A 14,297-nucleotide genomic window follows, 5' to 3' on the forward strand; every position below is an offset into this window, starting at 1 on the left:
CACTGGAGGCCAGGCTCACGGCACCGGCGGTTATCAGCGTAAGATTGAGCTAGGATCCAAACCCACTCTCACTCCTCAGGAGGGAGGGTAGAGGTAAGGATGACATTTAAGTCATTCCAAGTAAGATTATAGGACTGGGTTAAGTATTGGAATTCTCGTATATATTTGGTGGGGTCAGATGGGAAAGAGCCTAGATGTTCACTAATTTGGGAAAGGTCGAACAGGGAGAAAGGGACCTGAACCCGAACTATTCCTTTGGTTCCTGCCACCTCTCCGAGGGGAAATTGCTAGGCAGGGGCCTGGGGGTTGGTCGCAGGCCCAAACTGTAAGCCAGACAGGATGTGAGCAAGGGTGGTAATGGGAGGGGCATAAGAGGGTGGATTGTGGGTATAAATAGGTTCTGGGGGGGAATTAGGAGCAGGTTCGGGTAGGTGGTGGGGGAGAAAGATCGGAGGGGTCAACAGACAAAGAGGAGTCAGCATCCCCAGTGGAAGAAGGAGGGGTAGACGGAAGGGAAATAAGGAAAATTGGAGATGGATTACATTGGAAGCATAGGCTAGGGAGAGATCGTATGTAAAAAATGCCTGGAAGTAGGGTACTTCAGACCCATTTGCCCATTTTTCCATAGAAGTTGTCTAAGTCCCACAAAATAGAGAAATTGGAAGTGCTGTTTTCTGGCCACTGAGCGCCATTGTCTAATTTATATTGGGGCCAGGACGTGTTACAGAAAAAAATTAGACGTTTAGCCTTTAGATTGGGTGCAAGCTGAAGAGGTTTGAGGTTTCTGAGGACACAAGCCAGACAGAAGAAAGAGGGATGGAGGGCGGGAGATTGCCCATGATAGAACAAGGAAAGATTGGGGGGAAAGAAAGAGACAAGGAAAAGAGTAACCACTAGGATCCTCAGTGGGCGTCCCCATTGGAGGTCCTGGGTTGTGTGGCTGGCAAATGGCCAAGGCGGGCGTCCCTGGCATTGACCAAACACTGAGGGAAGGCAGTCTCCCCAAGAAGAGTCCGTGACCAGTGTTGGATTTCTGAAACACGGATAAGAGGAAGGTTCTTTGTCTCAATTTTGAAAAGAGAAAAAGAGAGGGAGAGATGAGGAGAGACCGAGGCAGCTTACCATATCCATAGACAGAGGCCGGAGTGCTCGCGGAGCTGGTCTGAGGTCCTGAGGGCGAGGGAAGTCTCTTACATGGGAGAACGTGGGTACCGGGAAGATAGAGGAGAGGTCTGCCGGAGGAGTTCCCCTATCCCGGGCTTTCGGCACCAAATGTTATGCGAGCATCTAATTGAAGAGACAACCTGAACAGGCTAAGTGTGAGCAACAAGGCTGTTTATTCACCCGGGTGCGAGTGGGCTGAGTGCGAAGGAAGTCAGTGGAGGGTGGTGGGTTGGAGCTAGTTTTATCAGTTAGAGGCAAGCACCGGAAAGTTACAGTTAGGAGCCGTTTATTGCGGGCAGGGGAAGAATGTCATAAGGTACGTTATCAGAAGGTTACAGAGCACAGTGTCACGAGGTTGATTGATCAGTTAGGGTAAGCCTGTTACAATGACAGAATATCGCAAGGTTGGCTAATCAGCTAAGACAGGAACTAGCCGTTTTTCTTCTTTTGCGGTTTTCTTGTTGTCCTAGACTTTCTGGCTCCAGGAGACCTTCTGTGGGTCACAGGGGTCACGATGGCTTGACCATGGTGCAGCCTGCTCAGAGGACCTTAGACTGTCTTTCGTTTATAGTGGCCTCAGCCACAAAACTACCCATGGGTGAAGAAACTATACCACTTTATTTCTTCCACAATTGGAAGTTTTCCCTCATCTGTTGTCTGATATTATTTTCTAAAAGCTCAGTTTATAGATCTCTGTATTTCATTTACTTTTCATCCCACACATTTGCAGAATAATATTCAATCCAAGATTCCAAGAAAAGTGCATAAAAATTTCTGAAGTTTTTTCAAAACCTCCTTCTATTCCAGTTCTAGGCTACATCTGTTCCCAATGTTTCTATCTCCCTGAAATCTGATCTCTGTCTCCTTGACTCCACGAAACTGTCGTCTTCTGCTTGGGCATCCTCTTTTTGCACTTTAGTCTGGAAACTGACTATATAGAAGACTAGAAGACTACGGCCCTCAGTTAATATATTTCCTATCTCTCAGGAATCAACATTCACTACTGTCTGTTTTCCAACTAGTAAAAAACATTGTTTCTTCTTTCGCCCAATTTTCTAATTTTGTAGGAATAATATATATATTTACATTTTCTATATTTGGATCTTAGTCAGAATAATCCCCCACCACACACAACCGCACACACACATGCTGTTCATTTAGTTTCTCTGGAGAAACTTGACTAATACAGCTGGAGATTCCTTTCTTTCTTTGATCTTCTTTGGAAATGGAAGTGTCTGTAATTCTTACGCTATGCCAGACCCACTATATTACATGTTGGGGACAGATAACTTAATTTTTAGTTTAATTATCTCATAGATAGAGAGGAATTTGTCCAGGGATGGGTCATATTAATTACTTTATTTTTAATTTTGCCTTTATCTTTTTTAGGGTATTTTCCACTAGCATATGCGGTATAATGCTGTGTTTTAAAGTAATTTTTATAAATTATTTTCTTTATGGTTATAAATCAAGCATAATATATGTACAAACACAACACACATACACACATATACATACACACAAACACATATACATACACACACATGCGCTTGTAATTAAACTCAATGAAGGGTGAACCACAGAAACATGAAACAACAAAATTATCATCAAACTTAGGAAGAAAGGAAAAAGGCTGGCTAGGGCAAAAATGAAAAAACACCTCCAAATAGATCTTGTTTTGCAGATGTAACTTTAAACCTGCATAAATAATTTACATAATTTTAAACCTGAAGAAACTTTTTGAAAATTACTGTATTTCAGAGAAAAAATGAAACTGGAAGCTAACTGTTTATTTTTATGTTTTACTCCTGCTTTTCTTGAATAAATGGAAACCTAATTTGAACACTTTTCTACCTAATTTCCCTGAATATAATCTGAAATTGTTCCACAGAACTATTTAAAGATATTCCTCCTTCTTTTCTTGAGCTGCATAATATGACATTGTATAGATGTTCTGTGGTATATTTAATTAATTCCCTATTTGTGTTTACTTTCTATTTATTTGCACTTATAAATTATACATTGTTCTTTTGGGATTGTTTTTAGTATATCTTTGGAATAGATTCTTAGCAGTGTGATGGCCGAATTAAAAAAAAAACATGTATATGTAGTTTTACTAGGTATTGTCAAACTTTCCCCCTGATTAAACTATTTTACACTCCAGCAATTTGTAAAACAACTTGTTTTCTCACAGTCTCAATAGGTAAATATGGAGTCAAACTTTTGGATTTGCCTATCTGTAAAATGGAAAATGCTTCCCTCATCATAGGTTTAATTTGCATTACTGTAAGTGAAGCTGAATTTCCTTTTTTATGGTAAAGAAAATTTGTGTTTTTTCCCCTGTGGACCCTCTTCACATTATCTACCTGTTTTCCTATCATGTTTTAGGCTTTTCATTTTCCATTTTTAGAAGTTCTTTATAAATTAACAACATTTACAGTTACTCTTCACTGAGAATTGGAAATAAAATTTGCTTACGGTGTCCTCAGATCTCCGTAAGTTTTTTTAGGTTAGAGTCAAATTTATCCATCTTTCTGTTGTTGAGTCTAGATTTTAAATTATTAGTAGAAAAAATTTACCTCATTCCCAAGTTTTAATTTTATCCGTGTTTTATTTCTTGAATATTTTAGATTTTTAGATGTAAATCTTTGATCAATTTGAATAATTTTTGTGTAGATTCTGAGAAAAGGATCCAATTAACATATTTTTTCTGTTAAAATTACTTGTATTGAATTTTCTTTAATAGGAAATTTAGTAAGTTAATTTATCCTACAAATTAAAGAGGCTAATTTCATTGCATATTATATTTCCACATGACTTGGTTTGTATGTTATTTTATTTGTACTGTTGGTCCTGTTGTTTATTTATGCAGCAATATCACATTTATTTTAATTATTGAGGTTTTATAATTTGTTTGAATATCTGATAACAATTGCCCCATTCATTGCTGTTCCATTTTATGCCTTTTGTGGTCATTCTGGCTTGCTTAATCTTCAAACTGATTGTTATAATGAACTTCTCTGACTCAGGCAAAACAATCAGACAAATAAATAAAAGCAAAAACTTAATGGTATTGTCATTTTTGCATTAAATTAACTTGGGAAGGAATGACATCATTATGGTATTGAATTTTCTTATTCAAAGATGATATATGGATTCTCATTTGTTTAAGCTACTTTTGTGTCTTTTGGAAGTCTTTTATTATTTTTATTATTATTATACTTTAAGTTTTAGGGCACATGTGCACAATGTGCAGGTTAGTTACATATGTATACGTGTGCCATCCTGCTGTGCTGCACCCATTAACTCGTCATTTAGCATTAGGTATATCGCCTAATGCTATCCCTCCCTCCCTCCCCCCACCCCACAACAGTCCCCAGAGTGAGATGTTCCCCTTCCTGTGTCCATGTGTTCTCATTGTTCAATTCCCACCTATGAGTGAGAATATGTGATGTTTGGTTTTTTGTTCTTGTGATAGTTTACTGAGAATGATGATTTCCAATTTCATCCATGTCCCTACAAAGGACATGAACTCATCATTTTTTATGGCTGCATAGTATTCCATGGTGTATATGTGCCATATTTTCTTAATCCAGTCTATCATTGTTGGACATTTGGCTTGATTCCAAGTCTTTGCTATTGTGAATAGTGCCGCAATAAACATACGTGTGCATGTGTCTTTATAGCAGCATGATTTATAGTCCTTTGGGTATATACCCAGTAATGGGATGTCTGGGTCAAATGGTATTTCTAGTTCTAGATCCCTGAGGAATTGCCACACTGACTTCCACAGTGGTTGAACTAGTTTACAGTCCCACCAACAGTGTAAAAGTGTTCCTATTTCTCCACATCCTCTCCAGCACCTATTGTTTCCTGACTTTTTAATGATTGCCATTCTAACTGGTGTGAGATGGTATCTCATTGTGGTTTTGATTTTCATTTCTCTGATGGCCAGTGATGGTGAGCATTTTTTCATGTGTTTTTTGGCTGCATAAATGTCTTCTTTTGAGAAGTGTCTGTTCATCCTCATACCAAAGCCGGGCAGAGACACAACCAAAAAAGAGAATTTTAGACCAATATCCTTGATGAACATTGATGCAAAAATCCTCAATAAAATACTGGCAAACCGAATCCAGCAGCACATCAAAAAGCTTATCCACCATGATCAAGTGGGCTTCATCCCTGGGATGCAAGGCTGGTTCAATATACGCAAATCAATAAATGTAATCCAGCATATAAACAGAACCAAAGACAAAAAACACATGATTATCTCAATAGATGCAGAAAAGGCCTTTGACAAAATTCAACAACCCGTCATGCTAAAAACTCTCAATAAATTAGGTATTGATGGGAAGTATCTCAAAATAATAAGAGCTATCTATGACAAACCCACAGCCAATATCATACTGAATGGGCAAAAACTGGAAGCATTCCCTTTGAAAACTGGCACAAGACAGGGATGCCCTCTCTCACCACTCCTATTCAACATAGTGTTGGAAGTTCTGGCCAGGCCAATTAGGCAGGAGAAGGAAATAAAGGGTATTCAATTAGGAAAAGAGGAAGTCATAATTGTCCCTGTTTGCAGATGACATGATTGTATATCTAGAAAACCCCATTGTCTCAGCCCAAAATCTCCTTAAGCTGATAAGCAACTTCAGCAAAGTCTCAGGTTGCAAAATCAATGTACAAAAATCACAAGCATTCTTATACACCAATAACAGACAAACAGAGAGCCAAATCATGAGTGAACTCCCATTCACAATTGCTTCAAAGAGAACAAAATACCTAGGAATCCAACTTACAAGGGACATGAAGGACCTCTTCAAGGAGAACTACAAACTACTTCTCAATGAAATAAAAGAGGATACAAAGAAATGGAAGAACATTCCATGCTCATGGGTAGGAAGAATCAATATCGTGAAAATGGCCACACTGCCCAAGGTAACTTATAGATTCAATGCCATCCCCATCAAGCTACCAATGACTTTCTTCACAGAATTGGAAAAAACTACTTTAAAGTTCATATGGAACCAAAAAAGAGCCCGCATCGCCAAGTCAATCCTAAGCCAAAAGAACAAAGCTGGAGGCATCACACTACCTGACTTCAAACTATACTACAAGTCTACAGTAACCAAAACAGCATGGTACTGGTACCAAAACAGAGATATAGATCAATGGAACAGAACAGAGCCCTCAGAAATAACGCTGCATATCTACAACTATCTGATCTTTGACAAACCTGACAAAAGCAAGCAATGGGGAAAGGATTCCCTATTTAATAAATGGTGCTGGGAAAACTGGCTAGCCATATGTAGAAAGCTGAAACTGAATCTCTTCCTTACACCTTATACAAAAGTTAATTCAAGATGGATTAAAGACTTAAACATTAGACCTAAAACCATAAAAACCCTAGAAGAAAACCTAGGCATTACCATTCAGGACATAGGCATGGGCAAGGACTTCATGCCTAAAACACCAAAAGCAATGGCAACAAAAGCCAAAATTGACAAATGGGATCTAATTAAACTAAAGAGCTTCTGCACAGCAAAAGAAACTACCATCAGAATGAACAGGCAACCTACAAAGTGGGAGAAAATTTTCGCAACCTACTCATCTGACAAAGGGAAGTCTTAGCAAGATTTTGGATGTTTTGCATTAAGTTTATGGTTAGGCCACCAAATTTGTTTTACTATACTTTCCAGATATTGTTGCTGTCAGTGATTTGGCCTTACCTGCATGCATTTTGGGACTCGTGGAGTTACTTTGTCAGTTGGTTTTATGGTGTATGTTGGCTGTGATCATTTTTGTTGTTTTGTTCATTTCTTTGCTATATTTCGTGGGATGATTTAGGGATATTAAAAAACTGCTGCCACTGTAACTTTGCCTGGCATGCTAAAAAATTTTTGAGTCTACATATTTTCTAATATAAAATTTCTGTTACCAAATATGCAAAATATATTTCAAAGATTAGGTGATAATTATCCCAAAGACACACATTCAATCACAGAAACAGTATAATGTATAAAATCCTGCTATTTAGTGCTTACTAATGAAGATAGAGAAAGCAAATGGAATCTTCAAGAACCAGGATAACTATTTGGAACCAAACATTTCAGTTTGCTTTGTCCAGCTGTCCCTCTCAATATGTGATCTTTGGCCTTATTTTTATTCTCTACCCCAAAGAAAGCAGATATTTTAGTTCACAGAAAAAATTTCCATTTAATTCATAATTGTCATATGCAGAAGAAATTTTGTGAATTATTTTACAACATTGGCCTCAATGAAATTTAATCACATTATGTAAATTCAACTGGGGCAAAGAATTATTGAACAAACATACAGATTGTTAACACACAACTATCTACAAGGAGACGGTAGGGAAAATTACTGATGGAGCAGGACATGTGGAGGCCATTCATCTACTTAACAACATGATCTCTCTAGTTATGGTGGCTCTGAACAATTCTCTGGAAAAAAATCTAATGCTAATTGGAAATTGGAAATGCTACAATTTCCGTAGAGTGGATATAAGAAGAATAACTTCCCACTCACAGAGTCTGGAGTTGTCTCATGCAGAAATGAAATCCTTTTGCTAGTAAGATGGTCATTAAAACAGTGGCTTACACAGGTTATTATACTTTCTCTCTCATAAAGAAATCCAGAGGAAGTCAATCCATGGTGGTTCCTTTCTACTCAGCCATTCTTAGTATATGATTTTTCTATCTGAGGTCACGTCACTGTCACAGGACGCTTATGGAGGAACCAAACATTATTTCTGGTGCCAAGGAAGTGGGAATAAGACAAATATTCAGGGAAACAAGCAACTTTCTAGCTAAATTAGGGCCCTTTTAAAAAATTGTTCTCTGAGGTATTACTTTCCATTTACATTTCATTCACTCCTAGTGGCAAGGAAAGCTGCAAAAGTTTGTTGTTGTTGTTTTTCCATCCTGAAATAAAGTTGTTATGCTGTTACTAAGGAAGATAAACAGAATGGATATTGAATATGCAGCCATCCTTCTCTGCCACAGGATTAGACTACACTTACCATCTGTCTGGTTGCCTCTTTTTTAGTCTGAATAAGAAAAAAACAATTGTAATACTTGTAAGTTAAATTTTGAAGATAGCATTTTAATAGCTTTTTTTTGCACTTTTCTCCCCTAACTACAGGTATTATTATTTAGCTGTCTTTAAAAATCCAGACAAAACAAACATAACAGAAGCATTTGTTGCTTGAATGATTGGGCACTCATCCTGAAAAACAACAACAAAAAATAACTACGCCATTCAATCCTTATATATATAAATCCTTTGTTTGTTTGTGTTCCAACATGTTTAAGCATTCTACTGCTTTTTGTTTAAAAAAATCAGTACAGCAACCATGAAAAGTTTAACACCCAGGCAGATCAAGATGAATGTGGCCATTCTTGTTAAGTAGGACATTGTTTGCTCTTTAGAAAGAAGATATATTACCAGGAAAAAATGATATATATATTTCTGCAACATCTTGTAACCACACTCCATTAGAAATGATTACCACCACAATGCTGTGTGGGCTGAACAGGTTCATATTTCTCTAAGATACAAGGGCAAGAAAAAGACCAGCTGCCAGGACAGTATGACCCAGTCTACTGCTCTGCCTGACCTGTGTCAGGAGTAATCTCAGTCAAAGCTGTAACCATCACCATGTTAGCCAGGGCACTTCTAACACTGGCGACTTGTTGTTGCAGCACTGGGTCTAAAAATAACAACAATCCATCAGTGGCAGTGCATGAAAAACTGAATTTCATCATAATTTAAGAGAATTGTGGACTACGGTAATACATAAAGTCAGTTTTGTTACTGTAATTTGTTCTTTCTATTGCAGCAAGTTGGCTGCCTTCTGACTAACATTTTACTCATTTCTCTAATCAGCGGGAAAAAAATAAAATAATGTTTTTCAAAAATTTACAAATGTCTGAATATAAATGAGAGTATTTTAATAATCTGTCATTTTGAAATAATTTACCACTGACAGTTGCTCTCTTGGTATTTTGAATTCAACTAATGAGTGTATTCATAAATATATGTTATTATCATATATTATTATTATTATTATATATTATTCTTCCATACAAGAAGAGGTTCAATAAATACCTAATTCTAATGTTAGCCTAAAACCATATTGAAACCATTGAATTATTTAGGGATGAATATTATGTGCTAATGAACCTCATTTTTTAAAACTTTTATTTTAGGTTCAAGGGTACACGTGCATGTTTGTTATATAGGTAAATTGTGTGTTATGGGGGTTTGGTTTACAGATGATTTTGCCACCCAGGTAATAAGCATAGTACCTGGTAGGTAGTTTTTGAACCCAATTTTAATCTTATAATAGCAAAGAAGATTTCACAAATGAATCCTCAGCATGATCCAGCTAACAGCTGGATTCATAACAGTTATGGGGGAAAATTTGGAATTTCAAAGGTGGACATAGAAATTGATTTAGAGTAACTCATGAATTCACTAAACTGAGTTTTTATTAACAGGCTATTTAGAGTAAATCTTTACTAACAATCAGGAACTAATCAACCTTAATAGTAGAGATAATTGATCCGAATTATTGAGACACAATTATTTTTAAGTAATTTTAAAATATTAAGTGATTTTTTTTCAGCGTACATTGTTATTTTGTTTTTTTCAACTACTTTGTTTGTTTATAGTATTGTAAGTTAGAAGATTTCATTCTGGCTTTCCATATTAGGAACAGTTGAATTTAACCATCTGGAGCTAATTAAAACATCCCCTAATATTACAAATTTCTTGTCTAAAATCTGATGAAATTTGTACAATTATTCTGCCTCCCTCAGAGATTAGTTGCATCAAACACATATTAGTGAACTATTTAGACATATGGGGGACAATAAATTCAGTATTGTGTATGGTTAGAAATCAGAGAAATCCAGGATCAAATGTAAGCTCTGAGACTTGATAACTGAGCTCAGTGAACTTTTTATTCATTCAACAAATATTCATTAAGCAATAACAGGATTTCAGGCACTAGTCTAAGAGCTGAGAGTGCTGCAATAAATACAACACGTTAAGTTCTTTATTCTCAACGACATGATAGAGAAGTGAGAATCTAAAAATAAACACAAATATGCATTTCAGATGGTAATACTATTATTAAGAAGAATAAGCAGATTGAGAGGATTAGATAGCCAGTGTAGGTTGTAGAGACATTTTAGTAGCCGCAGAAAGGAAGTGACAGAGAACAGGAGGGAAGTATAGCAAGGAAGCATGTGAGGTTATGCAACAAGCAAGGGAGACAGCAGGTGAAGTTATGGAGGAAACCAAGAATCAGATCATTTGGGCCTTTAGACCATAATAAGCACTTTAGATTTTGGATTTAACTGCAACTTTTTAATCTGACCGACAGTGTTTTTGTTTTGTTTTGTTTTGTTTTGTTGTTGTTGTTGTTTTGAAAGGGGGTCTCGCTCTGTCACCCAGGCTGGACTGCAATGGCATGGTCTCAGCTCACTGCAACCTCTGCCTCCTGATTCAAGTGATTCTCCTGCCTCAGCCTCCCGAGTAGCTGGGACTACAGGCACGTGCAACCACATCCAGCTAATTTCCGTATTTTTAGTAGAGACACGTTTTCAGTATGTTGGCCAGGGTGGTCTCAAACTCCTGACCTTGTGATCCGCCCTCCTTGGCCTCCCAAAGTGCTGGGATTACAGGTGTGAACCACTGTGCCCGGCCCTGACTGACAGTTTTTAAAAGATCACACTGGCTACTTATCTAGGTCAGTCGATATTATAATTTCGACCAGGGTGGCTTTAAGAACAAACATTTATTTTTTAGACTTTGGTGGCTGGAAGTCTGAGATCCTGGAACCAGCATGGTTATTTTGTTACAGAGGGCCCTATTCTTGGTTTACAAACAGCACCTTTTCACTGTGTCCTCTCACATGGTGGACAGAGAACTAGCTCACCTCTCTTACTCTTTTTAAAAGGGCATTAATTCGATCAGGAGAACCTCACCCTCCTGACTTAATCTAAAGCTTATTACCTCATAAAGGCCTTATCTCCAAGTACCATAGCACTGGGGATTAGGGTTGCAACATAAGTTTTGGAGGGACATAAACATTCAGTCCATGGCACTACCATAAAAAGAATAGACTGTGTGAGCACAGGAGAAAGAGGCAAGGTCTTATGGCAAGGAAACTGATTAGCAACTATTGTAATAGTCTAAACTCTAGTCAGTAATGACTTAATGGTTATGGTAATAGTTAAATCATAGTATAGTATAGTATAGCTTAAAGGTAATGGTTAAATCACAGTATAGTGGTTGAAGTAGTAAAAAGTGGCCAATTTTTAGACAACCTGGCAGTCTTTGCTAATGTATGTGGATTGTGAGAAAAACTTGACATAAAGAACAACTTGATTAGCTTCTTTAAACTTTCATCTCCTGAAATACACAATAGAGAACTTATTTACTATAATATGGAGTTGGGAAAACTAAATTTCAATGTAGGAAAGCATTTACAGTTATTGTATGTTATAAAATCAACATATGTAATATAAAATAATTATTATATTATTGTATAATATATAATAAGTAGCAACAATGTTAATTTGAGACCAAGGACAAAAATTGTTTTAAAATCCTCCAGTAATAGGCAAACTAAAGTTGCAGAACTTGGCTTTTCTACATCCATATAGGGATTTTCTATCCCAGACACCTTTGTTCATGTGTCTGTACAGTTAATACTTTCATATCTGTCTTTTTAATCAGGTAGAAGCAATTTTAATTCATGCTAAGTTATATTACTTTTGAAGTTGTCTATCTTCTGTTTCCTTTAGAGTCAGTCAACTGACCCTAAAACTGGAAGACAGCACTGCTTCTCATCCTTATTCAGTGGTGGCATACTCAGTAAATGATAGAGCTGTATGGCACTTTGTGATACATTGCATTTGTATAATTATTATAAGAAAATTTTAAAAAGCAAATAGTAGAGACAGTATAAAATTGAATTTGTATTAATATTTAAATAAAATATTTTCAAATTTCTAGAGAGATAGTTGACCTTCCTTCCATTCATATCTGTCATCTATCTATCTGTCTCTCTATCTATCAATCTTTATGTAAGTATAATTTTTAATACTGTTTTATACTTGAAATATCTACATTCAATTCCTAATCATGTTATATTTTTCCAGGGGGAGATTATTTGTTCTTGAGGAAAACCATCGATGAGAACATTTTGAAAACAAGAACATAGTCTCTTTAGTCTGGAAATAGTCTAACTATTAATAATTTGTAGCCTCTTGTAGATAAGACTGCTCATCAAAATTATATATATGATTTTATGTGAATATCTGGACCTACATTTTTAGAAGGGAATTTAATATTCTTTTAAAACATGAGAAAAATAAATAAAAATAATGGGTTTTATGTATGTAATTTCCATCTCTCAGAAATGGGCAATAGTTTCAAATGATTTTTATTTATTTATTTATTTTAAATGTTTTCATTTTTCTGAACAACTGTGACCTTAAAACTATCTTTAGGTAATCTATTTCTTCCTGGCTTAATCTTGTGAGGGTGTATTAGGATTTATCCATCTCTTCTAGGTTTTCTAGTTTGTGTGTGTAGAAGTGTTTATAGTAGTTTCTTTTTTTTTATTTTTCTTTCTTTCTTTCTTTTTTTTTTTTTTTTTTTGAGACAGAGTCTTGCTCTGTCACCCAGGCTGGAGTACAATGGCCCAATCTCAGCTCACTGCAACCTCCGCCTCCTGGGCTCAAGCGATTCTCCTGCCTCAGCATAGCGAGTAGCTGGGATTACAGGTGCCTGGCACCATGCCCGGCTAATTTTTTCTATTTTTAGTAGAGACGGGGTTTCACCGTGTGAGCCAGGATGGTCTTGATCTCCTTAACTCGTGATCCACCTGCCTCAGCCTCCCAAAGAGCTGGGATTACAGGAGTCGGCCACAGAGCTCTGCTTTTTATAGTAGTGTTGGGAACAGGCCCCCAAATCTGGCCATAAATAGGCCCCAAAACTGGCCATAAACGAAATCTCTGCAGCACTGTGACATGCTCATGATGGCTATGATGCCCACGCTGAAGGTTGTTGGTTTACTGGAATGAGGGCAAGGAACACCTGGCCCACTCAGGGTCGAAAACCGCTTAAGGTGTTCTGACCAGAAACAATAGCATGAGCGATCTGTGCCTTAAGGACATGTTCGTGCTGCAGATAACTAGCCAGAGCCCATTCCTTTGTTTCCCGTTTTATTTAATCTATAATCTGCAGCAACAATGCTTATCACTGACTTGCTGTCAATAAATATGTGGGTAAAACTTGGTTCATGGCTTTCAGCTCGGAAGGCTGTCAGCCCTCTGATTCCCACTCCGCACTCTGTATTTCTGTGTGTTTGTCTTTAATTCCTCTGGCGCCACTGGGTTAGGGTCTGCATGACCGAGCTGGTCTCAGCAGGTAGTTTCTAATGGTTGTTTTTATTTTTGTGGAGTCAACATTACCTTTGTCATTTCTAATTGTGTCTCTTTTTTGTTTGGATCTTCTCTTTTCTTCTTTATTAGTCTAGCTAGTGGCCTATTTTATTATTAAAAAAACAACTATTGGAGTCATCGCTCTTTTAAATGGTTTTTTGTGTCTCAATTTCCTTCCATTCAGCTCTGGTTTGTTATTTTTTGTCTTCTGCTAGCTTTGGACATGATTTGTTCTTGCTTCTCTAATTCTTTCCATTTTGAAGTTAGGTTATTAATTTGAGATCTTTCTAACTTTTTTATGTGAGCGTTTATTACCATGAGTTTTCCCTTTAACACTGCCTTAACTGTGTCCTAGAGATTCTGTTATGTCATATCTTTGTTCTTATTAGTTTCAAATAGCTTACTGATTTCTGACTTAATTTCATTATTTACCCAAAAGTCATTTATGACCATGTTGTTTAAGTTTCATGTAATTGCATGGTTTTGAGCAATTTTACTTCTTTCTTTTCTTTCTCTCTTTTTTTTTTTTTTTGAGACAGAGTCTCGCTCTGTCACCTAGTCTGGAGTGCAGTGGTGTGATCTCGGCTCACTGCCAGCTCCACCTCCCGGGTTCATGACATTCTCCTGCCTCAGCCTCCCGAGTAGCTG

The 14,297-nt window shown here is 37.0% G+C and overlaps 1 long non-coding RNA gene across 3 annotated transcripts in view; it reads left to right on the forward strand.

The window, feature by feature from the left end:
• Positions 1 to 1,063: 1,063 nt before the first annotated feature.
• The window catches only part of LOC109027129 (uncharacterized), a 105,172-nt gene continuing 91,938 nt past the window's right edge, over positions 1,064 to 14,297 (forward strand). Inside the window, exon 1 of one of the 3 annotated variants that reach the window (XR_008680771.1) lies at positions 1,064 to 1,319. This is a non-coding gene — a long non-coding RNA (uncharacterized lncRNA). Of the gene's footprint in view, positions 1,320 to 1,414; positions 1,481 to 3,379; positions 3,451 to 14,297 lie in introns of those variants that run through there. The other 2 variants (XR_008680769.1, XR_008680770.2) reach the window with 2 other exon arrangements.

Source organism: Gorilla gorilla, chromosome 5 (assembly GCF_029281585.2).
Source record: "Gorilla gorilla gorilla isolate KB3781 chromosome 5, NHGRI_mGorGor1-v2.1_pri, whole genome shotgun sequence".
Taxonomy (NCBI): domain Eukaryota; kingdom Metazoa; phylum Chordata; class Mammalia; order Primates; family Hominidae; genus Gorilla; species Gorilla gorilla.